This window comes from Panthera leo, chromosome A2 (assembly GCF_018350215.1).
Source record: "Panthera leo isolate Ple1 chromosome A2, P.leo_Ple1_pat1.1, whole genome shotgun sequence".
Lineage (NCBI taxonomy): Eukaryota > Metazoa > Chordata > Mammalia > Carnivora > Felidae > Panthera > Panthera leo.
This window is the reverse complement of record NC_056680.1, coordinates 77,233,413-77,259,856: the sequence shown is the minus strand read 5'-3', so window position 1 is coordinate 77,259,856 and position 26,444 is coordinate 77,233,413. Positions and strand designations below refer to the sequence as shown.

The 26,444-nt window shown below is 38.9% G+C and overlaps 1 pseudogene; it reads left to right on the top strand.

The window, feature by feature from the left end:
- The first annotated feature begins 22,261 nt into the window (after nucleotides 1-22,261).
- LOC122213460 lies at nucleotides 22,262-23,517 on the top strand (annotated as a pseudogene).
- The last annotated feature ends 2,927 nt before the right edge of the window (nucleotides 23,518-26,444 follow it).

The following is a 26,444-nucleotide window of genomic DNA, read 5'->3' as shown; positions in this document are numbered from 1 at the left end:
TTGTTTGTTTTTAATGTTTGTTTATTTATTTTGAGAGAGAGAGAGAAAGAGAACACAAGCAGAGGAGGAGCAGAGAGAGAGAGAGGGAGAGAGAGAATCCCAAGCAGGTTCTATGCTTAGTACAGAACCTAACATGGGGCTCGATCTCATGACTGAGAGATTATGACCTGAGCCAAAATCAGGAGTTGGAGGCTTAAATGAATGAACCACCCAGGCTTCCCAACAATTCTATTTTTTCACTTTATACAGCTTTCTGTTTTCTTTCATGGATAGAATAGCTCTCATCTTTCTGAGGATATAAATGATAATTTCTTTTCTCCTGGTACATGTTATCTGTGTTTTTCCTGAGTTCTTTTTTTTTTTTTTTCCTGTTGGCTTTGTACTTGGCCTCTCAAGTTGGAGTCTTCCTCAAATATTTGGTGATCTTTTGTTCTCCTTTGTCACATAAGAGTGATGCACTAAAATTTCAGAGAGAACAAGATTTGCTGACTGAACAACCAGAAGACTTTTTGATTATGTAATCCCCAGATATTAATATAGATATTGTCTTTGAGGATGATCAGTGTCACAATAGTTAGCTTAGTTAGCTAGGATAGCCTAGGTTACCTGCAGGAATAAGTAAAAATTTATTTCATGATAGTTTAAGTGTTTGTCGTAGCAGGGAAAAAGCAAGCATAAGGATTACACATTGCCTCTTGAATACTTCTACCCAGAATTAATAGGCATGCCTTCTCACATGTCATTGACTAAAGCGAATCACATGTCTGCTAACTTCAAAGCATGGGAAGTGCAGTCTTCCCCAGGGCTCAGAGGAAGAGAACAACAAATAATACTGGACAGCAGCACTAATGTTTACCGCACTGACTGGGCTGCTTCCTTAAAAATATTATTCTTGATCTTCTCATTGCCCCTTAGCAGATTATTCAGACAATAAGCATCCACTTGCTCAAGTATTGGGAGGTTGTTTTTTTTTTTTTCTGATGAATACAGTTTGTTGATTAAATAGAAATTTTTTAAAAAGCTAGAGGTAAACAAAAAGATTCCTTTGCCTACTAAACTTCCTGCAGAAGTTAGAATAAAAGGCCTTAAATTTTTCTTTTTTCCCCTCATTCTATGTCTTCCTAAAGTCACTGCTGATCTTATCACAGCACCAGTTAGGAGACAAAACCAGGTAGAAATGAAGGTAACAGCAAATAGAGTTGCAGTTTGGATCTGGTTGTGGCCAGCCTCTCAAGGACTAGTTTTGTAATTTAAAATTAACTCTAAGCAGCTCCACCCTAAATGGAGTGAAGCTGACAAAAGAAAGAGGCTGTGTTAATTAAAAAAGTCTTCCAGGACCCAGAGCCATGAACAACGAGACACTTTATCTACAAGTGCCCAGGCAGCAATGGTGGAATTCAGGTTTCCTGGGCAGATGTAATTTAGATTCTTCAGTGATAAAGAGTTTGAATTTGACGGCATTTCTCTCTTTAAGCCAACAATACCCTGAAGAGCAAACAGGTCCCAGGCACTACTGTTTTGGAATACTAGATACAAAAGTGACTGTAAACCTAAATTGTCTGCACAAGTTCATCAGAAGACTTTAAAACCCACCCATATTTCTGTGTCTGATTCCAAAGGAACTAGTTGCTCAGGTTGCAGATAAGTTATGCCTGGCTCATGGTTTCTTTCCCTTATACTTCAGGATGTTAAATTAATAGTAAGTGGTCACATAATTTTACTAAGCAAATATATAAAGCTAAAAAGAGCACCCTTGTCCTAAAGCATAGATTTGTGGTAAAATTGAAGCTAGACTGGCCAGCAGATAAAAGAATGCTGTAACCCTGTCACCCTAAATCGGCTCTCTGAGCCCTGTGAGCAAGGACCACCCCAGACTCATTCCCCCCTATGAGAGGAGAGTCATTGAGAAAGTTCTTAGCCCAATGCTGGGCCTCCAGAAGTGGCCTTCTGGTGTACATTGTCCTCCTCAGCTACAAACAAATTATACCTACTGCTCTATGCATTCACAACTGTACAGAGTTCCTCGACCACCTCTGGAATGCAGTATGAAAGGTGCCATTTATACCTTTAAGACCCTACACAATATGGCAGCTCATATGCTAACTGAGGTCCCCATGTTGATCAATCACCAGATGCGGGCCACCTTGGGGCAGGGCATAACCTTGGAGGAGGTGGCTCTTTGCAGATAAGACAATTCCTAAAGGAACTGACAATTGAGTTCTGCTGTCTCAAAGCACTCTCAGGAGCTGGGACATGAATCTTCATTGAAGAGGGATCCTAGTGCCCACCACACTGCTACATCAAGTCATTTCCCCTGCAAACTCTTTAACTAGATTTCAAAGTTCCTCAAATTTCAGCCTCAGATTCACAGTTAACTGTCCACAGTTATCAGACCAGTAGCACTTGTTCCCAAACCCTCAATTCTTTCCTTTCGACCTCATTATTTCCCCACTTTATTTCTGATTTGTCATACTGTCTCATGTATATCTGTCCATATGGGTAAGCTTAGTTCCACATTTATGTTTATGTTTGCTTAGTAACTTTCCTCTATTGTTATAATAAGCATCTCCCTGTCTAAAAAACAAAGAATCAGGCTCCAAATAAATATAATATTTGCTGGACACATCCAAATTTTCATCTTTTAAAATGCTTTCATTGTATAACTAGGTTGCAGAGGGTGAAGTTAAGTGACTTTCAACTCAACTTGTTTGCTCCCACCGAGTTGGCTTTTTTTTGTGTGTGTTCTTCATGAACCAAACTCTATCTAATTTACTGACAAAAGTGTATTCCTGTCAGTTTATTCTGGCCACAGGAGAAATCTACTTGTCTTTCTAAGGAAGAAGAAGACTCATTTTCTCAAAATGACAAGAGAAACTAGGCCAGCTAGAGTTAGAAAATCTCCTTTAAATCTCCTCTTCTGGCCATTAAGCTGGGAAGATGAGTTGATAACTTGCTCCCCACCATCTTTACCATAGCCTAAGCAATATTAAGCTTCACTGGGATGAACAGGTTCTGAGTTTCAGTTTTTGCTTAATGGCACCTGAGTGCATTCTTGAAATTCAGTGATTAATCATTTCAGCACTCTGTGGCTGCATTCATTGGCACTCCATGTACAATAGGACCAATTAGGAAATACGTTATCTGGCATTGATTCCATTCCATTGAATAACTCCCCATATTCAGCTGTAATCTCTAAGTATTGTCCAGCATAAGTGGTCTATATAAGAACTGTGAATTTCTCCCCAACATGGTCTCTTTTCCAAGCACAATTACATCCTAGGCTAAAGCCTCATAGACCCCTTACCAGGGTACTAGGTAAGACACCACTCTCAATTTTCTGCTCTTTGGACAATCTCTTTGATCACCTCCAATTCCTGATAAAATCTCCCTGCTATTTCTAAGCAAGTACAAGTTCTTTCCAAGTACACATGAGCCAAAAATGCACAGAGATTTCAGAACAAAGTGAGGTCCAAAGTAACTGTCAAGCAATATTCGGGGGGCAGGGGTGGGACAGGCGAATATATTTGGGGGTATTTTAAAAGTTAAGTAAGACTGAAGCTGTATGTGTACCACCCAAATTATCTGTTTCCACGTGCTCTTTAAGGAGTGAAAATTGGATTGACACTTTTGAACCTTGCAATTTTAAGAAAATATTACCTCTTACTCATCATCAAAGGGGAATCCTTTTAGTTTCATTTATTTTTTTAAAAGTAAATTCTACACCTTACATGGGGCAAACTCACAACCCCAAGATCAAGAGTCACTTGGTTTATGGACTGAGCCAGCTAGGCAGGCCTAAGGGGAATCCTTTTGAAATTCCAGTGGTAGGGATTAACAGGAGAACCATGAGGATACTTTCTCTTTTGTCTGTAATCAAAAGCATACTTGATCTGCATAGTTAGGTATAGCTAAAGGTGTGGTATTGACTGAGAAAACAGTTTCTCCTTGGATACTACTTCACACATGGAACCCAGAATTGATTACAGTCACTTTGTACCATTTTCTAAACAGCTATCTGGCTTTGGAGGAGCTAATAATGCAAAGAAAGGGTTTTGTTGTTTTTATTGTAACTGCTTGTTTATTCAGTCACTATACATTATATTCTTATGTAAGACCTTAAAATTTATTGGGAATCTATGGACAATGGAAAAGACACTGAACATGGAAAGCTGTAAAGACATGTTCCCTGTCCTTGAGAAACACAGCATTTATTTGGAGAAACTTCAGGTTGAAAGATTTAATTCTTTTTGGGGGGTGGAAGGGACTTTAGAGATCTCTTAATTCAAGTCCCTCATTTCAGAAAAGGAGAATGCATCACTGAGAGCTGATGTGATTTGTGATTTATTTAGAATCACATGGTCTGCAACAGTTCAATATTAATTTATGAATCAGTTCATCCTAAAATTTATCTTTTATTTTGTTAAGAAGAATATTTCAGACATATAAAAAAAGTACCAAGAATAATACATTGAGGCTCCTGTACCCACTACCCAGCTTAAGAAATTATTATATATTATAGTCACAATAGAATCTCTCTGGATTCCTCTTTAATCTCTTTCCCATAAATCCCTCCCAAGAGCTAACCAGCATCCTGAATTTTCTATTTATCATTTCCATCCATATTTTAAACTTGACTATGTATGTATATATCCATAAATAATATATAGTATTATTTTCCATTTTTTAAATCTTTATAACTGGTGTCTTATTGTATATGTTATTCCTGCCTTTTTCACTAACATATATTTGAGATTCATGGCTATGAAAAAATGTAATTCTCATTCAGTTTTGCTGCTATATATTTTTCTTTTCCATAAATAAGTAGACAGGCTCCATTTTTTTGTCATTTCATTAGCAATTGCATACTGTTACCTTGGGCACATTGAGGATATATACTAGGAGTCAAATTGCTAGGTCACATACCATGCACACCTTTAAATTTGCTGGATTCTCGTTTCAGCTCTAGACTGCTCAACTTCACTGGTTTTGACTTTGTAAATCTACCTGCTTACTTCCATACTGCTGACTGCATACTTGCACTTTTAAAGTGAGTGCAAGTTTGAGAATTTAATGATGAAGGAGCTTAACAGAAATAACTACCTGTTGAAAACTGAAGAGGCAGTGTCGGTTTGAGTATGGGTAGCACTCTTGGCAATGCAAATAGACTGAAGACATTGATTGAGCTGACTGATTTATTAGGGTTTATGGTGAGCTCCAAAGGGAGAATTAACGTGTCTTCAAATGAAGAGATTGTTCCCTTGTGTCATCCTGGGAACATAGTAGAGAAGTACACTCTTACCTAGTACGAGTAGAGCCAGCCTTCCTGTAAGGGTAGTAAAGAGTGATTATGTGATACAAGTTGCTTGATTCTATTAAGTCTTCTCAAAGCACTTTCCTTGTGCTTGTTCCTAAAATTTAATGATTCATTTATCTAACACTGTCCTCCATTAACATGCAAAGAATGTGGGGCGCATGGGTGGCTCAGTCGGTTAAGCTTAAGCATTCGACTCTTGGTTTTGACTCAGGTCATGATCTCGCTGTTCACAAGTTTGAGCCTCACATTGGGCTCTGTGCTGACAGTGTGGATGGAGCCCGCTTGGGATTCTGTGTTTCCCTTTCTCTCTGCCCCTCCCCAGCTCATGCTCTCTGTCTCTCTCTCAAAAATAAATAAACTTAAAAAATTAAATGGAAAGAATGGGACAAGAGGGTTCAAGTGAGTTACTAAGATATAATATTTATTTACCTCTTAATTAGAAGGACATTGGTAGGATCCCGGGAAGATGGAGGCATAGGAGGACGCTGGGCTCACCGCGCGTCCTGCTGATCACTTAGATTCCACCTACACCTGCCTAAATAACCCAGAAAACCGCCAGAATACTAGCAGAAAGGAGTCTCCAGAGCCAAGCGCAGAAGAGAGGCCCACAGAAGAGGGTAGGAAGGGCGGAGAGGTGGTGCCCGCTCCACGGACTGGCGGGAGGGAGCCAGGGCAGAGGGGCAACCCTCCGGCCAAGCAGAGTCCCCGAGTTTGGCTTGCAAAAGTAGAGGGGCCTGATAGAGTGTGTTCCGACAACAAGGGGGACTTGACATCTGGAAGGTTATAAGCTAATAGCTCTGCTCAGAGAATGGGACAGCTGGAGGACAATGGGAGGGAGAGTTGTTGAGCCCCGGATGACAGAGCACAGCTTGGCGTGGAACAAAGGCGCTCGCCAGCACTATCTCCCTTGCCCATCCCCCAGCCAAAATCCCAAAGGGAACCAGTTCCTGCCAGGGAACTTGCTTGCACCACGCAAACACCCAAAGCTGTGCTTCTGCGGATCCATCCCTCTGGCAGGTCTGACTCCCTCCTGGTGCCGCAGGGCCCCTCTCAAAGCAGAACTCCGAAGGAAAAGCGAGATGAGCCTGCCCCTCCCGCCCCTGTGCACCTTGCTGATCCACCCCAGCTAATATGCCACATCCCCAGCACCACAAGCCTGGCAGTGTGCAAGTAGCCCAGATGGGCCACGCCACCCCACAGTGAATCCCGCCCCTAGGGGAGGGGAAGAGAAGGCACACACCAGTCTGACTGTGGCCCCAGCAGTGGACTGGGGGCAGACATCAGGTCTGACTGCGGCCCCGCCCACCAACGCAAGTTATTCAACACAGCACAGGGGAAGTGCCCCACAGTCCCGCACCATTCCAGGGACTATCCAAAATGACGAAACGGAAGAATTCCCCTCAGAAAAACGTCCAGGAAATAACAACAGCTAACGAACTGATCAAAAATGATTTAAACAATATAACAGAAAGTGAATTCAGAATAATAGTCATAAAATTAATCGCTGGGCTTGAAAACAGTATAAAGGACAGCAGAGAATCTCTTGCTACAGAGATCAAGTGACTAAGGAACAGCCAGGAGGAGCTAAAAAATGCTATCAACGAGCTGCAAAATAAAATGGAGACAACTACGGCTCAGATTGAAGAGGCAGAGGAGAGAATAGGTGAACTAGAAGATAAAATTTGGAAAAAGAAGGAGCTGAGAAAAAGAGAGATAAAAAAAATCCAGGAGTATGAGGGGAAAATTAGAGAGCTAAGTGATGCACTAAAGAGAAATAATATACGCATAATTGGTATTCCAGAGGAGGAAGAGAGAGGGAAAGGTACTGAAGGTGTACTTGAAGAAATAATAGCTGAGAACTTCCCTAAACTGGGGAAGGAAAAAGGCATTGAAATCCAAGAGGCACAGAGAACTCCTTTCAGACATAACTTGAATCGATCTTCTGCATGACATATCATAGTGAAACTGGCAAAATACAAGGATAAAGAGAAAATTCTGAAAGCAGCAAGGGATAAACGTGCTCTAACATATAAAGGGAGACCTATAAGACTCGTGACTGATCTCTCTACTGAAACTTGGCAGGCCAGAAAGGAATGGCAGGAGATCTTCAATGTGATGAACAGAAAAAAATATGCAGCCGAGAATCCTTTATCCAGCAAGTCTGTCATTTAGAATAGAAGGAGAGATAAATGTCTTCCCAAACAAACAAAAACTGGAGGAATTTGTCACCACTAAACCAGCCCTACAAGAGATCCTAAGGGGGATCCTGTGAGACAAAGTACCACAGACATTGCTACAAGCATGAAACCTATGGACATCACAATGACTCTAAACCTATATCTTTCTATAATAACACTGAATGTAAATGGACTAAATGCACCAACCAAAAGACACAGGGTATCAGAATGGATAAAAAAGCAAGACCCATCTATTTGCTGTCTACAAGAGACTCATTTTAGACCTGAGGACACCTTCAGATTGAGAGTGAGGGGATGGAGAACTATTTATCATGCTACTGGAAGCCAAAAGAAAGCTGGAGTAGCCATACTTATATCAGACAAACTAGACTTTAAATTAAAGGCTGTAACAAGAGATGAAGAAGGGCATTATATAATATTCACAGTGTCTATCCATCAGGAAGAGCTGACAATTATAAATGTCTATGCGCCGAATACAGGAGCCCCCAAATATATAAAACAATTACAAACATAAGCAACCTTATTGATAAGAATGTGGTAATTGCAGGGGACTTTAACACTCCACTTACAGAAATGGATAGATCATCTAGACACATGGTCAATAAAGAAACAAGGGCCCTGAATGATACATTGGATCAGATGGACTTGACATATTTAGAACCCTGCATCCCAAAGCAACAGAATATACTTTCTTCTCGAGTGCACATGGAACATTCTCCAAGATAGATCACATACTGGGTCACAAAACAGCCCTTCATAAGTATACAAGAATTGAAATCATACCATGCATACTTTCGGACCACAATGCAATGAAGCTTGAAATCAACCACAAGAAAAAGTCCGGAAAACTTCCAAAAGCATGGAGGTTAAAGAACACCCTACTAAAGAATGAATGGGTCAACCAGGCAATTAGAGAAGAAATTTTAAATTTTTTTTTTCAACCTTTTTTATTTATTTTTGGGACAGAGAGAGACAGAACATGAACGGGGGAGGGGCAGAGAGAGAGGGAGACACAGAATCGGAAACAGGCTCCAGGCTCCGAGCCATCAGCCCAGAGCCTGACGCGGGGCTCGAACTCACGGACCGCGAGATCGTGACCTGGCTGAAGTCAGACGCTTAACCGACTGCGCCACCCAGGTGCCCCATAGAGAAGAAATTTTAAAAAAAAAGGAAACAAATGAAAATGAAAATACAACAATCCAGATGCTTTGGGATGCAGCAAAGGCAGTCCTCAGAGGAAAATACATTGCAATCAGGCCTATCTCAAGAAACAAGAAAAATCCCAAATACAAAATCTAACACCACACCTAAAGGAAACAGAAGCAGAGCAGCAAAGACACCCCAAACCCAGCAGAAGAAGAGAAATAATAAAGATCAGAGCAGAAATAAACAATATAGAATCTAAAAAAACTGTAGAGCAGATCAACGAAACCAAGAGTTGGTTTCTTGAAAAAATAAACAAAATTGATAAACCTCTAGCCAGGCTTCTCAAAAAGAAAAGGGAGATGACCCAAATAGATAAAATCATGAATGAAAATGGAATTATTACAACCTATCCCTCAGAGATACAAGCGATTATCAGGGAATACTATGAAAAATTATATGCCAACAAACTGGACAACCTGGAAGAAATGGACAAATTCCTAAACACCCACACTCTTCCAAAATTCAATCAGGAGGAAATAGAAAGCTTGAACAGACCCATAACCAGTGAAGAAATTGAATCAGTCATCAAAAATCTCCCAACAAATAAGAGTCCAGGACAAGATGGCTTCCCAGGGGAGTTCTACCAGATGTTTAAAGCAGAGATAATACCTATCCTTCTCAAGCTATTCCAAAAAATAGAAAGGGAAGGAAAACTTCCAGACTCATTCTATGAAGCCAGTATTACTTTGATTCCTAAACCAGACAGAGACCCAGTAAAAAAAAGAGGACTACAGGCCAATATCCCTGATGAATATGGATGCAAAAATTCTCAATAAGATAGTAGCAAATCGAATTCAACAGCATATAAAAAGAATTATTCACCATGATCAAATGGGATTCATGCCTGGGATTCAGGGCTGGTTCAACATTGGCAAATCAATCAACGTGATACATCACATTAATAAAAGAAAAGATAAGAACCATATGATCCTGTCAATCGATGCAGAAAAGGCCTTTGACAAAATTCAGCAACTTTTCTTAATAAAAACCCTTGAGAAAGTTGGGATAGAAGGAACATACTTAAAGATCATAAAAGCCATTTATGAAAAGCCCAGAGCTAACATCATCCTCAATGGGGAAAAACTGAGAGCTTTTTCCCTGAGATCAGGAACACGTCAGGGATGCCCACTCTCACCGCTGTTGTTTAACATAGTGCTGGAAGTTCTAGCATCAGCAATCAGACAACAAAAGGAAATCAAAGGCATCAAAATTGGCAAAGATGAAGTTAAGCTTTCGCTTTTTGCAGATGACATGATATTATACATGGAAAATCCAATAGACTCCACCAGAAGTCTGCTAGAACTGATATATGAATTCGGCAAAGTTGCAAGATACAAAATCAATGTACAGAAATCAGTTGCATTCTTATACACTAATAATGAAACAACAGAAACACAAATAAAGAAACCGATCCCATTCACAATTGCACCAAGAAACATAAAATACCTAGGAATAAATCTAACCAAAGATGTAAAAGATCTGTATGCTGAAAACTATAGAAAGCTTATGAAGGAAATTGAAGAAGATATAAAGAAATGGAAAAACATTCCGTGCTCATGGGTTGGAAGAATAAATATTGTCAAAATGTCAATACTACCCAAAGCTATCTACACATTCAATGCAATCCCAATCAAAATTGCACCAGCATTCTTCTCGAAACTAGAACAAGCAATCCTAAAATTCATACGGAACCACAAAAGGCCCTGAATAGCCAAAGTAATTTTGAAGAAGACCAAAGCAGGAGGCATCACAATCCCAGACATTAGCCTCTACTACAAAGCTGTCATCATCAAGACAGCATGGTATTGGCACAAAAACAGACACATAGACCAATGGAATAGAATAGAAACCCCAGAACTAGACCCACAAACGTATGGCCAACTAATCTTTGACAAAGCAGGAAAGAACATCCAATGGAAAAAAGACAGTCTCTTTAACAAATGGTGCTGGGAGAACTGGACAGCAACATGCAGAAGGTTGAAACTAGACCACTTTCTCACACCATTCACAAAAGTAAACTCAAAATGGATAAAGGACCTGAATGTGAGACAGGAAACCATCAAAACCCTAGAGGAGAAAGCAGGAAAAGACCTCTCTGACCTCAGCCGTAGCAATCTCTAACTTGACACATCCCCAAAGGCAAGGGAATTAAAAGCAAAAATGAATTACTGGGACCTTATGAAGATAAAATCTTCTGCACAGGAAAGGAAACAACCAACAAAACTAAAAGGCAACCAACAGAATGGGAAAAGATATTTACAAATGACATATCAGACAAAGGGCTAGCATCCAAAATCTATAAAGAGCTCACCAAACTCCACACCTGAAAAACAAATAACCCAGTGAAGAAATGGGCAGAAAACATGAAAAGACACTTCTCTAAAGAAGACATCCGGATGGCCAACAGGCACATGAAAAGATGCTCAACGTCGCTCCTCATCAGGGAAATACAAATCAAAACCACACTCAGATATCACCTCACGCCAGTCAGAATGGCCAAAATGAACAAATCAGGAGACTATAGATGCTGGAGAGGATGTGGAGAAATGGGAACCCTCTTGCACTGTTGGTGAGAATGCAAATTGGTGCAGCCACTCTGAAAAACAGTGTGGAGGTTCCTCAGAAAATTAAAAATAGACCTACCCTATGACCCAGCAATAGCACTGCTAGGAATTTACCCAAGGGATACAGGAGTACTGATGCATAGTGGCACTTGTACCCCAATGTTTATAGCAGCACTCTCAACAATAGCCAAATTATGGAAAGAGCCTAAATGTCCATCAACTGATGAATGGATAAAAAAAATGTGGTTTATATACACAATGGAGTAGTACGTGGCAATGAGAAAGAATGAAATATGGCCTTTTGTAGCAACGTGGATGGAACTGGAGAGTGTGATGTTAAGTGAAATAAGCCATACAGAGAAAGACAGATACCCTATGGTTTTACTCTTATGTGGATCCTGAGAAACTTAACAGAAACCCATGGGGGAGGGGAAGGAAAAAAAAAAAGAGGTTAGAGTGGAAGAGAGCCAAAGCATAAGAGACTGTTAAAAACTGAGAACAAACTGAGGGTTGATGGGGGGTGGGAGGGGGGGGGGTGGGTGATGGATATTGAGGAGGGCACCTTTTGGGATGAGCACTGGGTTTTGTATGGAAACCAATTTGACAATAAACTTCATATATTGAAAAGAAAAGAAAAAAGAAAAAAAGAAGGACATTGGTAGAGGAAGGGGTGAGGTGAGGTATAAAATCTCAGAGAAATAGATGTCTGGAGATTAATAGTTGATGAAAACATAGCTGGGCTAAGTCTTTTTTTTAAAATATATATACATATATTTTTTAATTTTGTCGTTTAATCATTATTGAAAGATAGAGACAGAGCATGAGCAGGGGAGGGGCAGAGAGAGAGAGAGACACAGAGAATCCAAAGCAGGCTCCAGGCTCTGAGCTGTCAGCACAGAGCCCGACGTGGGGTTTGAACTCACAAACCGTGAGATCATGACCCAAGCCGAAGTCGGACGCCCAACCGACTGAGCCACCCAGGCACCCCAATATATATTTATTTTTGAGAGAGAGAGAGAGCACTTGTATGCACATAAGTGTGCAGGGGAGGGACAGAGAGAGAGAGGGAGAGAGAAAATCCCAAGCGGCAGTGCTACAACTCAGGAACCAAACTTGGAAGATCATGACCTAAGCTGAAATCAAGAGTCCCATGCTTAACCTACTGAGCCACCCAGGCACCCCTGGGCTGTCTTTAAAACCTATTTTCTTTACATCTCCATGAAGCACTCCCTACTACCTCAGTCTCCAAGTAATCTCTCTGCTCTGATCTCCTACAGTACTTTGCACCCCTCTTATAACAATTATCACATGCTGAATTTTATTATAAATGTGTAAGATCAGGGGCCCATGTATAATGGCTCACTCATCTGTTGTTGCATAAGGAACCACTCCCAAACTCAGTGGCTTTAAGCAACTATTTATTTGCTCACACTTCTGTACTTTGGTCAGGATTCAACTAGAACAGTTCATCTTAGCTTCATGTGGTACCAGCCAGGGCCACTTGTGTGGCTGTACTCAGCTAAGGTTGCAATGTCCAAGGTGTCCTGCCATTTTCCTGGATTTCTCTCCATGTTGTCTCTAAGTAGAATAGTAGAGACCTCTTTGCAGGGTGGCTGGCTTCCAAGACAGCACAAGTGAGGCTGTCAGGCCTGATAAGGATTAGGCCCAAACTGGCACGGGGTCACTTCTGCCACACTGCACTGGTTGAAGTAAGCCACAGGACTCACCCAGTTTTAAGGAAAGGAGAAATGTACTCCATTTCTTGGTGGGAAGAACTACATAAATATACAGAAATGGAAGGATTTGCTGGAGTACATCTTTCAAGACAATATAGCAGGCATAGTTTCTTAGATAACACATTTGATAAGTGAACAAAAAGTGCTACTTCCAGGGCAATGGTCAAAGGTGCTGAAGACAGCCATGCCTCTGAGGCCACCAGTGAATGAGAAAGTTAGTCTATACCATCTCTGGTAGCATGGGACCCAGAAAGGGAACCACCAATGGACTTGCCCTCAAAGCAACGTTCACCCAGTTGGCTTGGCTGTAACGCAATGAGGTAGTAATGAACTGTTCACAAAAATTCTCATTCTCTTCCTTGCAAAAGTGCACTCCCTTACTCACTCTGAAATTAGATGTGGCCATGTGATTTGCTGTAGCCAATAAAATGTGAGAAGACATCCAATCTGTCACATCCAGACAGAAACTTTAGGCAACAGTGCACAACTTACTCATTTGCTTTTTCCTGCCCTGGGGAGATGGAGCAACTCTCTATTTGGGTCGCTGAGCGAGTACAACGAGACTCCCACATTCTACATGTTAATACTATAGCCTTGGGCACCTGGGTGGCTCAGTCGGTTGGGTGTCTGACTTCAGCTCAGGTCATGATCTCACGGTTCCTGGGTTCGAGCCCCATGTCGGGCTCTGTGCTGACAGCTCAGAGCCTGGAGCCTGTTTCAGATTCTGTGTCTCCCTCTCTCTGCCCCTCCCTGATTCACACTGTCTCTCAAAAATAAACATTAAAAAAATTTTTTTTAAATACTATAGACTTTCTGAGAAACAATTTAAAAATCTGCATCAGTAAGCTCTAAACTGTTCATTATCCTAAATTTAGTAAACCCAATCCCTAATGTCATCAAAACAAAAATTGTGGTTTATATACACAATGGAATACTACGTGGCAATGAGAAAGAATGAAATATGGCCTTTTGTAGCAACGTGGATGGAACTGGAGAGTGTGATGCTAAGTGAAATAAGCCATACAGAGAAAGATAGATACCATATGGTTTCACTCTTATGTGGATCCTGAGAAACTTAACAGAAACCCATGGGGGAGGGGAAGGAAAAAAAAAAAGAGGTCAGAGTGGGAGAGAGACAAAGCATAAGAGACTGTTAAAAACTGAGAACAAACTGAGGGTTGATGGGGGGTGGGAGGGAGGGGAGGGCGGGTGATGGGTATTGAGGAGGGCACCTTTTGGGATGAGCACTGGGTGTTGTATGGAAACCAATCTGACAATAAATTTCATATATTGAAAAAAAAAAACAAATGCTCGTTTTTACGTGTAAGGGGAAGGATTGCAAGGTTACTTCTCAAATGAAAATATCACTGTATTTATGTGTCAAGTGAAAATACATCAATATTTAACCTTAGAGGACTAGGTAAATAAATTAAACCAGGTCTGTATTATGGACTGTTATGTAGCCATTAAAACTTATATTTTTGAAATATATTTAAAGACAGGATATTGTGATCATTATCTACATTAAGTTATTAAATAAGATATAAAGTACATATAAATAATCATTTCATTTAAAAATAAATGTATACATGGAATTATGTCAAGAAAATATGACAAGATATTTCAATTGTTTATATCAAAGTGAGGGAATTGTTATTTACTTCTTTCTGTTGTTTCTTATTTTCCAAATTTTAGCAATGAAAGTTCATTGCTTATATAACCAGAAAAAAAACAGTAAATGTTATTATTTTAGAAGTTACAATAAATTTCTTGTACTGCTAGCACTTTCAAGGCAGCCATTCATAGGTTATTAATAGTACACAATGAAAATGTCCTCATTTATTTGTGAAACAAGGCAATAATATGTTGGCATGTCTGCAAGTACCTGAAAGTTGCAAAATTTATAAATGATTTAATTATTCAGAACTTGGAGCCAATTTAGATCAATTCCAAACTAGTCTGCATTTTATGAATCATCGAAAGTATGTGTGGTTGGACAACCTAAAAGAAATGGATAAATTCCTAGACACATAAAACCTTCCAAGACCAAATCATAAACATACAGGAAATCTGATTAGACCAATTACTAGTGAGGAGGTTGAATCAGTAATCAAAACCTCCCAATAAACAAAAATCCAGGACCAGACATCTTTACTGGTGAATTCTACCAAACATTCAAAGAAGAATAACAATGCTTCTCAAACTCTTCCAAAAACAGAAGAGGAGGGAACACTTCCCAACTCATTTTACAAACCATTTAATCCTGCAACCAAAAACAGTCAAGAATCATAAGAAAAAAATTACAGGCCAATATCCTGATGAACATAGATGCAAAAATTCTCAACAAAATATCAGCAAACTCCATTCAACCATACATTAAAAGGCTCATATACCATGATCAAGTAGGATTTGTTCCAGAAAGGCAAGAATGCGTCAATATCTACAAATCAATGTGATACACCACATTAACAAAATAAAGGATAAAAATTATATGATCCTTTCAATAGATACAAAACAGCATCCAACAAACTTTAACATCCATTTATGTTAAAAATTTTCAACAAAGTTGGTATAGAGGGAACATACCTCAACATAATAAAGACCACAAATGACAAGTCCACAGCTAACATCCTAATCAATGGTAAAAAGCCCAAAACTTTTTAGGAACAAGACAAAGATGCCATTCTTACCTTTTTTTTTTTTTTTTTCAATATAATATTGTTAAGTCCTAGCCAGCAATTAGAAAAGAAATAAAGGGCATCCAAGTTGAAAAGGAAAAAAATAAAACTAACACTATTTGCAAATGACATGACATTATGTAGGGGAAAACCCTAAGGACTCCCCCCAAAAACTGTTAGAACTAATAAATGAATTCAGTAAAGTTGCAGGATGCAAATTTAATATACAAAAGTCTGTTGTTTCTATATACTAATGAATTTTCAGAAATAGAAATTAAGAAAACAATACCATTTATAATTACATTAAAAATAATAAAATACCTCAGAGTAAATTTATGCATGGCAAAGGAAATCATCAACAAAACAGAGCCAAGGAGGTGAAAGCTCTGTTGACTAAAAACTATAAGACATTGATTACAGAAACTGAAGAAAACATGAATAATTGCAAAGATATTCCAGGTTCAAAGATTTGAAGAATATTGTTAAAATAACCATACTATCCAAAGGCATCTACAAATTCTGTGTAATCTCTACAAAATTCCTAATGACATTTTCACAGAGCTAGAACAAATAATTCTAAAATTTGTGTGGAAGAACAAAAGACCCCAAAGAGCCAAAGGAATCCTGAGAATGTAAAACAAAGCTGGAGACATCCCACTCCTGTGTTTCAAGCTATGTTACTAAGCATTAAAACTGTATGGTGCTGGCATAAAAATAGACACATAGATCAATGGAACAGAATAGAGAGCCCAGAAATAAACCCACACATACAGGGGTCAGTTAATTTATAACAGAGGAGCCAAGCATATACATAGAGAAAGGCAAGTCTCCTCAGTAAATAATGTTGGGTTCAAGTGGACAATCACGTGCAAAAGAATAAAACTATGATGTGTATCTTACATCATACACAAAAATTAACTCACAATGGATCTCACAGTGAATGTAAGATCTTAGGACCATAAAACTCCTAGAAGAAAACACAGGCAACAAGCTCCTTGACATTAAGTGCTGTTGTTTTTTTTTGTTTGTTTGTTTTGGATCTGACTCCAAAAGCAAAGGTAAGCAAGTGTAACTATATCGAATATAAGCTTATGCATGGCAAAGGAAATCATCAACAAAACAGAAAGGCAATCTACTGAATGAGAGAAAATATTTGTAAATGATATATCTGAAAATGGGTTAATATCCAAAATATATATAAAAAACTCATATAACTCAATAGCAATAAAATAATCTGATTTAAAAATGAGCAGAGTATACGAATAAACATTTTTCAAAAAAAAAAAAAGGTGTACAGATGGTCAACAGGCACAGGAAAAGATGCTCAACATCACTAATCATCAGAAAATGCAAATCAAAACCACAATGAGATACTATGTAATACCTGTTAGGATGGTTATTATCAAAAACACAAGAAATGACAGGTGCTGGCAAGAATGTAGAGAAAAGCAAACTTTGGTGAACTGTTCATGGAAGTGTAAATTGGTGCAGCCACTATGGAAAACAGTGGGGAGTTTCCTTAAAAAAAAAAAAAGAGGGGACACCTGGTTGGCTCAGTCAGTTAAATGTCTGACTTTGGCTCAGGCCATGATTTCACAGTTCGTGAGTTCGAGCCCCACATCAGGCTCTGTGTCTCCCTCTCTCTCTCTGCCACTCCCCTGCTCACACTCTGTCTCCCTCTCTCTCTCAAAAGTAAACAAACATTAAAAAATTTCTTTAAACTAAAAATAGAACTACGTATGTTTCATGAATTCATTTCTGCATTATTTATCTGAAGAAAACAAAAACACTAATTTGTAAACATACATGCGTCTCTATATTCAGTGCAGCATTATTTTCAACAGCCAAGATCTGGAAACAACCTGTGTCCACTGATAGATGAATGGATAAAGAAGATGTGGTGTACACACACACACACACACACCCCACATATACATACAACACACACACACACACACACACACACACACACACACACACACACACACAGGAATAGTACTTAGCCATAAAAAAGGATATCTTGGCCACTAGTCATGACAAATGATCTTGAGGGCATTATGCTAAGAAAGTAAGTCTGACAAAGACAACTACTGTATGATCTCACTTACACGTGCAATTTATACAACAATCATCTCCATGCTCATAGATAGGGAGAACTGGTGATTGCCAGAGGTGAGGGGTGAAGGGAGTCAAAAGTTACAAATTTCCAGTTGTAAAATAATTCAGTCATAGGGTGTAATGTATAGCAGAGTAACTATAGTTGATAATTTTGTATTGCATATTTCAAAGTTGCTAAAAGAGTAGATCTAAAATCTTTCATTACAAGAAAATTTTTTTTTGTAACTATGTATGGTGATGGATGTTAACTAGGCTTATTGTGGTAATAATTTCACAATACATATAAATATTGAATTATGCTGTACACTTTAAAACTCATATAATGTTATATGTCAGCTATATCTCAATTTAAAAACAGAAAAATTTAAAAATTTGCATAGACTTTGTTTGGATCCTGATTCAATTAAAATAGCTGAGAAATTTTGAGACAATGATGAAATATGGCCTTGTACTGGGTAATATGTTAAGGAATTATTTTGTTAAATACAAATGGTATTTTGATTGTTTGTCTTAGGGACTGACTTATGAAGAATTTATAGATGATATGATGTGATGTAAGGTGGGAGATGAAACATGATTGACAGAATGTTGATGTTTGTTATGTCAGTATGTGGAATTTATTCTATACTTGCTGGATTTCTGTGTGTGATTCAAATTTTCCCTAATAAAACTTTTAAAAGAAAAGCTTACTAATCTTTACCAGCAAGAAATCTAAAAACAGAGCTCCAGTGGGTTTGGATTTCAAACAATTAGGTGCACTGAAGGTGGACAAAAGGAGGAGGGGCCTGCATAGAGAGGAAGTGGAGTAAGAGGCAGGGAAACCAGTGGGGGCACACTGTCCATTTACCCAAGATACAGCCTCTCAGCCCCTGGTCCGTTTCTTCTTTAGCCCATAAGAAGATAACTGTTAGGAATCCCCAGTGAGCTGCCTCAAATTTGGGATTAGAAAGGACAGTGTTCCCCGAGTGTAGAAAGCAATTTCTATTTTTGGTGTATGGCTTTTTCCCCATCATCAAAGATACCTCTGCCTAAGCCCATGGTCCCTGGAGTTGCTGCCTTATTTGCTTGTGAAGCAAGCAGATGAACACATAGAGAATAATTAAACCTATCATCACTGAGAAGTCAGCAAAATCTGGAGGAGGCTTGAAAAATTGGACTGCCTATGGTTTGGTTACATGGACCACCAGGCTTTTCAAGTTCAACATATATAGAGAAAATAATAAAGACTGAATTTAGGGAAAAAGCAAGGGATCTCTCTAATGGATATAGTCTGCTTTCCTGTTACAATAAGGGTAGTCTCTCTACAATTGCTTGTTGGCAGGTTTGTGTATTTGTTTTTAAACAGATTGGCAAAATCAAGTTTAAATACAGAAAGTGGTAGAATTTACTCTTCTAAAGCCTTGTTCTTTGCAAAAATTGACCACGTAGCCAAACGATTACTCAAAAGAAATAAAACGAAAAAGCACAATTATACAAAATAAGGAATGATAAAAGGGAAGTTATTATTGGAAAAAAGGAAACCTTAGAAGCCATAGGAGATTATTTTGAACAATTGGAAGGAAATAAATTGGAAAACCTAGAAGAAATGGGTAATTTTCTAAGACAACAGGGTTTGTCAAATGTGAATGCGGTAAAGATCAAAGATGAAAAAATTCTAAAGGAGAAATAGAGAAAGTTATCAAGGAGCTACAACCCTCTGAAAGTACCTACCAAACCTCTGTAGACCAGATATCCCCAATGTTATGTGACTCTTCCTGAGCAGTTAAAAAAGAAAAAAATTCCAACACTTTTTATTAGATGAGTATAACATTAATAAACTTGATAATTGTTGCATTAAAAAGTACATGTAGAAATTCAATATTTGGTCACGTGATACATCAAATCATGTTAGAAGTTAGATATTTTCATAACAAGTATTGGGGAAATTAACCATTCAGAAAGAGTTAAGATTGAATCCATATTTCACACTATGTCAGGATAAGCTCCAGGTGGATCAGAGATCTAACTGCAAAAAATTAAACTGTACAAGTATTTGGAGAAAACACAGGTGAATTAATCTATTATCTGGGAGTGGGGTACAATCTAGAAACAATAAAGGAAAATAGTTTTAAACTCAAATATATTAAAACCTAAAACATTTTGCATAGCAAAGAACATCAGAATCAAATGAAGAAGAAAAATACCCACTGGGAGTTAAATATTTCTACTTATGCTACAAAAAGGCATTTATCTTCCTAACATGTAAAGGGCTCTTAAAAATCTAGAAGACCAGAAATCTATAAAACATTAGGCAAAATACCAGAACAAGCACATGAGAGAAGGAAATGTAAAGAGCAATTAAGTACACAAAAAAGACCCATAAATTTCATCCACATGAGAAATATACATACAATTTCACTGATACAGCATTTCTCATATTGACAAAAAATCCACTAGTTTGAAAATATATACTGTTGGTGAGGGAACAAAGAGGTATACATTGCTGTTGGGAAATGGACAATAGTACAACTCCACATGATCAGGGATTTGGCAATACCTAACAACATTTTACATGATTACACCCAGAGTAATTCCTCTTTTAGACTGTATTAGGAAGATATACCATCAAAAAGAAAATAACATATGTACAATGTTATTCATTACAGCACTATTTGTACTATCAAAAGATTATAAACTCAAATGTCTACTAAAAAAAGGACTGGTTGAGTAAACTGTGGTTACTCCCACACAATGATGTACAAGGAAGCGGTAAAAAAAAACAAAAACAAAAAAACAAAAAAACAAACAATGAACAAGATCTCTATATGCTAATATAAAGTGCTCCTGCTGAAAGGAGCAAGATACAGAACAATGTAGATAAGTGTGTTTCTTTTATGCCAGAAAGGAAGGGAATAAATAGTCCGATAGAGAGTAGAAAGTAGTAAGAAAGAGAGTAGTAGTAAAGAGTAGTAGCAAAAGTAGAAAGAGAGTAAGTAGGTAGTAGAAAGTAGTAGAAAGAGAGTGATAAGTAGTACAAAGAGAGTGATCTACTTATTTGCTTATTATTTTCAAAATGAGACCCAAGAAAAGTCAGAAACTAAGAAAATAGGCTATCCATGTGGGAGACAAAGTAGAAGGGACAGGAATGGAAACAATACTCTGAGGATTCCATTTTATATAGTTTAAACTTTGAGGCACATAAATGTTTTACTGTGCTGTAAGACCAAAATTAAGCCTTGACATGATGTGCTGCCTTGACATCTGGTAAAATCAGGAGGATCTTGGACTGAAATTCCCCTCTGAGCTCTGCTCCTGAGGATAGAAATCCTTAAGCCACACAACCCTCCTTTTCAAATGGACCAGACACAGTTCTTACTTATCCCCGAGTTCAGGGTTTCAGTTTTCTGACAGCCCACAGAATTATTCTAAGGAGCCAATCACAGCCTCCTGCAGGAACCAGGAGCACCCAACCCACTTGATGCTACAAAAGCCTGCCTTGCACAGCTCCATGCCTTTCTCTCTGTTCTTGAATCCAACCCGTGTGCCTTGCATGAAGTCCAGTGTCCTCCCCCAGGCTGTGAGCATAAGTGACTAAAAAAATGCTTCTTATTCCCCTAATCTTGGGGCGAGAATCTCTACCTCATCAATGGGGTGAATGAGAGGCAATTAAAACATTTACATAATCAGAAGCAAAATACAACTTAAAAAAATTCATACTAAAAAACTGAAAACAAGCTGAAACCAAATAGAACATAAAAGATATATGACGTAAGAATATATCGAATTGGTAATATAATTACCCAGAGAAAAAGAATTCTTTCGAAGGACTTCTGACTGTTTATTTTTAGTGGAATGTATACCAAGATGTAATGGTAATGGTACTATAGTTTTGAAATTATTTTATTTATTTCTAGGACAGAGAAAATTAGGCAATATATTACTAGGGACCAAGATTTTCAGTGGAAACAAAAAAAGATACAAATAGAACATCAAAAAAGAAAAATTATGTTAAATGTTAATTTGAAATATCAGTGAAAATTCATGATTTTTAAAGGTGTGTGTGTGGATAGATAGATAGATCGGTCGATCTGTCCATTGTCCTCCATGCAGTAACATACTTAGAGTAATGAGCAACACTAGTCCGATTATCTTGATTTCCATATACTATTCCCCATACACATCTTGGAGAAATGGCTTAAGTCCATGGTGAGAGTAGAGCGTCTTCTTGTGCCAGAAAACACAAAAATGCTCAAATATGACATACAAGCCAAATGAGAGGAGCTACCACTGGTAATAGTTGGTCTATTTGAAACATTAAGAAGAATATGGGCCATAATTTACCAAACACATTGAAAAAAATGAAAATCCACAAGTCCAGGCTTATTTGAAGAAAAAAAAAAAAGGCCCCAGAGTCCCAGCCAGTTCCTACCACAGTCCTGCAGTTACCCATCTTCTCTTTCCTTTCAACATGACAGATGCTGCTGTGTCCAAGGACTTCCTGGCAGGTGGAGTGACTCTTGCCATCTCCAAGACTGCGGTAGCACCCACCCAGCAGGTGCAGCAAGCTGGCAAGCAAATCACCACAGGTAAGTGATGAAAGGGCATTACAGACTGCGTGGTTCGTATCCCTAAGGATCAGGGATGGTAACCTGGCCAATGTCATCAGATACTTCCTCATGCAGGCTCTCAACTTTGCCTTCAAAGATAAATACAAGTAGATCTTCCTGGGTGGTGTGGGCAAGAGAATCCAGTTTTGTCCTACTTTGCAGGGAATTTGCCATCAAGTGGTGGTGCTGGAGCCACATCCTTGTGTTTTGTGTATCCTCTTGATTTTTTCCCTTATATGTGGGCACAGCTGGAACTGAAAGGGAATTCAGAGGCCTCTGTGACTGCCTGGTTAAGAGCTACAAATCTATGGGGCACCTGGGTGGCCCAGTCTGTTAAGCACCAACTTCCGCTCAGGTTATGATCTCACGGTTCATGAGTTTGAGCCCCACGTCAGGCTCTGTGCTGACAGCTCAGAGCCTGGAGCCTGCTTCAGATTCTGTCTCCTTCTCTGCCTGCCCCTCCCCAGCTCTGTCTGTCTCTCAAAAATAAATAAACATTAAAAAAATTTAAAAAAATATACAAATATAGGGGTGCCTTGGTGGCTCAGTCAGTTGAGCATCTGACTCTTGATTTCAGCTCAGGTCATGATCTCATGGTTGGTGAGACTGAGCTTCACATAGCACTGTGTGCTGACAGCGTGGAACCTGCTTGGGGTTCTCACTCTGCCTCTCTCTCCCCCTCCCTCTCTCCCTCTCTCTCTTAAAATAAATAAATAAACTTAAAAGAAATCTACAGATCTAGTGGGATTAAGGGCCTGTACAAATTTAATGTGTCTATGCAGGGTATCTCATCTACTGAGCTGCCTACTTCGGTATCTATGACGATGCAAAGGGAATGCTTCCAGATCCCCAGAATACTCATCTCTTAATCAGCTGGATGATTACACAATCTGTCACAGAGCTTGCTGGGTTGACTTCCTGTCCATTTGACTATTCATGGCCTTATGATGATGCATCCAGGGTGCAAAGAAACTGACATCATGTACACAGGCATGCCCAACTGCTGAAGGAAGATTGCCCTGATGAAGTAGCCAAAGCTCTTCCAAAGGTGCATGGTCCAGTATTCTCAGAGGCATGGGTGGTGCTCTTGTATGATGAAATCAAGAAGTTCACATAAATTATTTCCTAGTGCATCCCCTTGTGAACAGGCATATTATATTATTCTTGACACACTGTTGGCTGTCTATTTACCAATGGCAACCATCATCTGACCAGTTTTCTCTTAAAACCACTTCCCCAATGATGGGACTCAATTATATATTTTTATTTCAGTCACCCCGATAAACAAACTTGAAGAAATAAGAAATCTGAAATTTAAAAATAAACAAATAAAAATTAAAAAAAAGAAATTAACCTATTTGCCAGCATTAAAGGTGGCATATCATCTCCTTATTCAGAAAATTAAAAAAAAAATTAATCTCCATAATTGGAAGCAAATATAGTTCATCCTCAATTGGTGAAGGGAAGTTTTTAAGAAGTTTTTGAAACAGAAAAGCATGCCAGATAATGAATGGAGGAGGAATGACAGAATTAGAAAATTACCCATACTACGAACTTCAGTGAAATATCTATTCGGGCAAGAATCATCAATAAATACTAAATACAGTAAGTAAAATTTTGGTTGGGTGGGGAGTGGGGGAGCAGGACATCTGCACAGTGCCAGATGACAAAGGGAAAACATATTTTTACAATGGAAAAATCTGACTGTCACCACCTTAATCTAGTGATCAAATTAGCATCAGGAATAGCGAAGCTTTGTGAGAGCATGTGCCTGCTGAAATGATACAATATAAACTGTGCATATCATCTATGTCATGTCTTTACCAAAAATATTCACTCTGACTCTACTGGTCTAGCATCTTCACATTGTCAATGTCATGAATAAAGAATATAGATTTAAAAAAAAAACTATAAAAACCAATGCCAGATTCTTTCACAGTTGGATGAAATTGCTCTAGGTGAGACAATGGAAACTGTATTATGGACTAGTTAGCAAAAGATATAAGAAAACTTAATCTTTGGGGGTATAATATGGTATCATAATATAAGGAAATATTCTTATTTTTAGAAGATATTTGCTGAATTATTTGTAATGGAACTGTTAGAAAGTTGCAAATTCCTTTAAAATGGTTCAGCACAAGTTTAAGAGATGATAAAGCAGGTATAGCAAAATGTGCAACTGAAAACATTTATACTAAAAACTTACAAGAAAAGATTGTTATTTATATCATCTGCTTTTTAAAAACACACTTCTTTGTAAGGCATGGCCAAGCTTGCAGCTGGCCAATACTCGCACTGAGAAAAACCAAACGAATGGGGTAAACTTCAAAAATTCTCTAATGAGTCAAGGCATCAAAAAATTGCTGATACAACAGGAACTAGAGGGCACAGGATTCTAGAACAAGGAGAACCATGGAGAGACATGCTGACTTCTGCAGCTTCTTTTGTTCTGGGGGATATTTGCCAAATCTGGGCTCAGGGCAAGAGGCTGTGCACCTGGACTTTGCCTAAGCACGGGGTCACTGCTGGGAGACAGACAAACCAGAGACCTCCAGTGGTCTCAGGGAGAGACAAAAACCAAAGACTTCAAGGGCTGATGGCCAGGTAGTAACAGAAGGGCAGAGAACTGAGCCTAAAGCTTATAGGCTATTTTCTACCCAAGACATTTGTCAAATTCTGGAGCTGTAGAGGGCATGAGGCTAAACAGCCAAGAAGAAAACCACTGAAAAGCTGAGTGGGGTTTTCTGCAGTTTCCCTGTGATATGCGTGAAGATTCAAGTTCAAGACCATCAGGGGAATGTACCCCAGTGATCATACTAGGCTTTCAGTTAAAAGATCCTAAAAACTACCTTTTAGATACAGAAGAAAATCAGAGGTGGACAGAATCTTTTAAATACTGCAACCAGCTTCAACTCTGCCTAAAGGTAGAGAGGTAAACTATCACTCTATCTGCTGATCAGAGAAAATGATAAAGCCTCTGAGGGTAGTTAATGTCATCTGGATCCTTTACAATGATTACCACAGGTCTGCGAGCCACATAAAGGTGACAGTGTCCAGGGGCGCCTGGGTGGCTCAGTCGGTTGAGCGTCCGACTTCAGCTCAGGTCGTGATCTCACAGTCTGTGAGTTCAAGCCCCACGTCGGGCTCTGTGCTGACAGCTCAAGGCCTGGAGTCTGCTTCGGATTCTGTGCCTGCCTCTCTCTCTGCCCCTCCCCTGCTCATGCTCTGTCTCTCTCTGTCTCAAAAAAAAAAAAAAAAAAAAAAAAAAGATGACAGTGTCCAGAAGCATAAAAAGAAACATTCTTTTTTTTGTGTGGATTTTTAAGAGCAAGGAGAAACTTCCCCATGTCTAATCCTCTGAGCTGACTTTTCCTCACATCAACTCATCCATGCCTAAACAAATTATCTGACAATGATAATGAGATGCTCATGATTGGCTTAAACTGATTAAGGTTCATCATCCCCCTTACTCCCAATGGACCTGGAGAGGACCCAGTCTCTTTTTTTTTTTTTAATTTTTTTTTAACGTTTATTTATTTTTGAGACAGAGAGAGACAGAACATGAAAGGGGGAGGGTCAGAGAGAGGGAGACACAGAATCTGAAACAGGCTCCAGGCTCTGAGCTGTCAGCACAGAGCCCGACGCGGGGCTCGAACTCACGGACCGTGAGATCATGACCTGAGCCAAAGTCGGCCGCTTAACCCACTGAGCTACCCAGGCGCCCCAGACCCAGTCTCTTTAGAAAGACATGATCTCTCAGAAGAGGATGAAGCCAATCAGGCTCTGCTAGCAAGGAAAGAAGGAATGGGATCGAGTAGGCAATCAACAATGTTGCCACATCATCTGCCAGCCATTACTATGGAGACCTGAGCAAGCATTTCAATATCTTTGAGTCACAGTTTGTTTATCTTTAAAATTTAGATAATACCTCAAAAGGCTGCTGGATCTATTCAATGAAATTGTACATAAACATGTTATATATGTATATATATATATAATATATATCTTTTTAAATGATCAAATGTCTAACATATTTAGGGCATC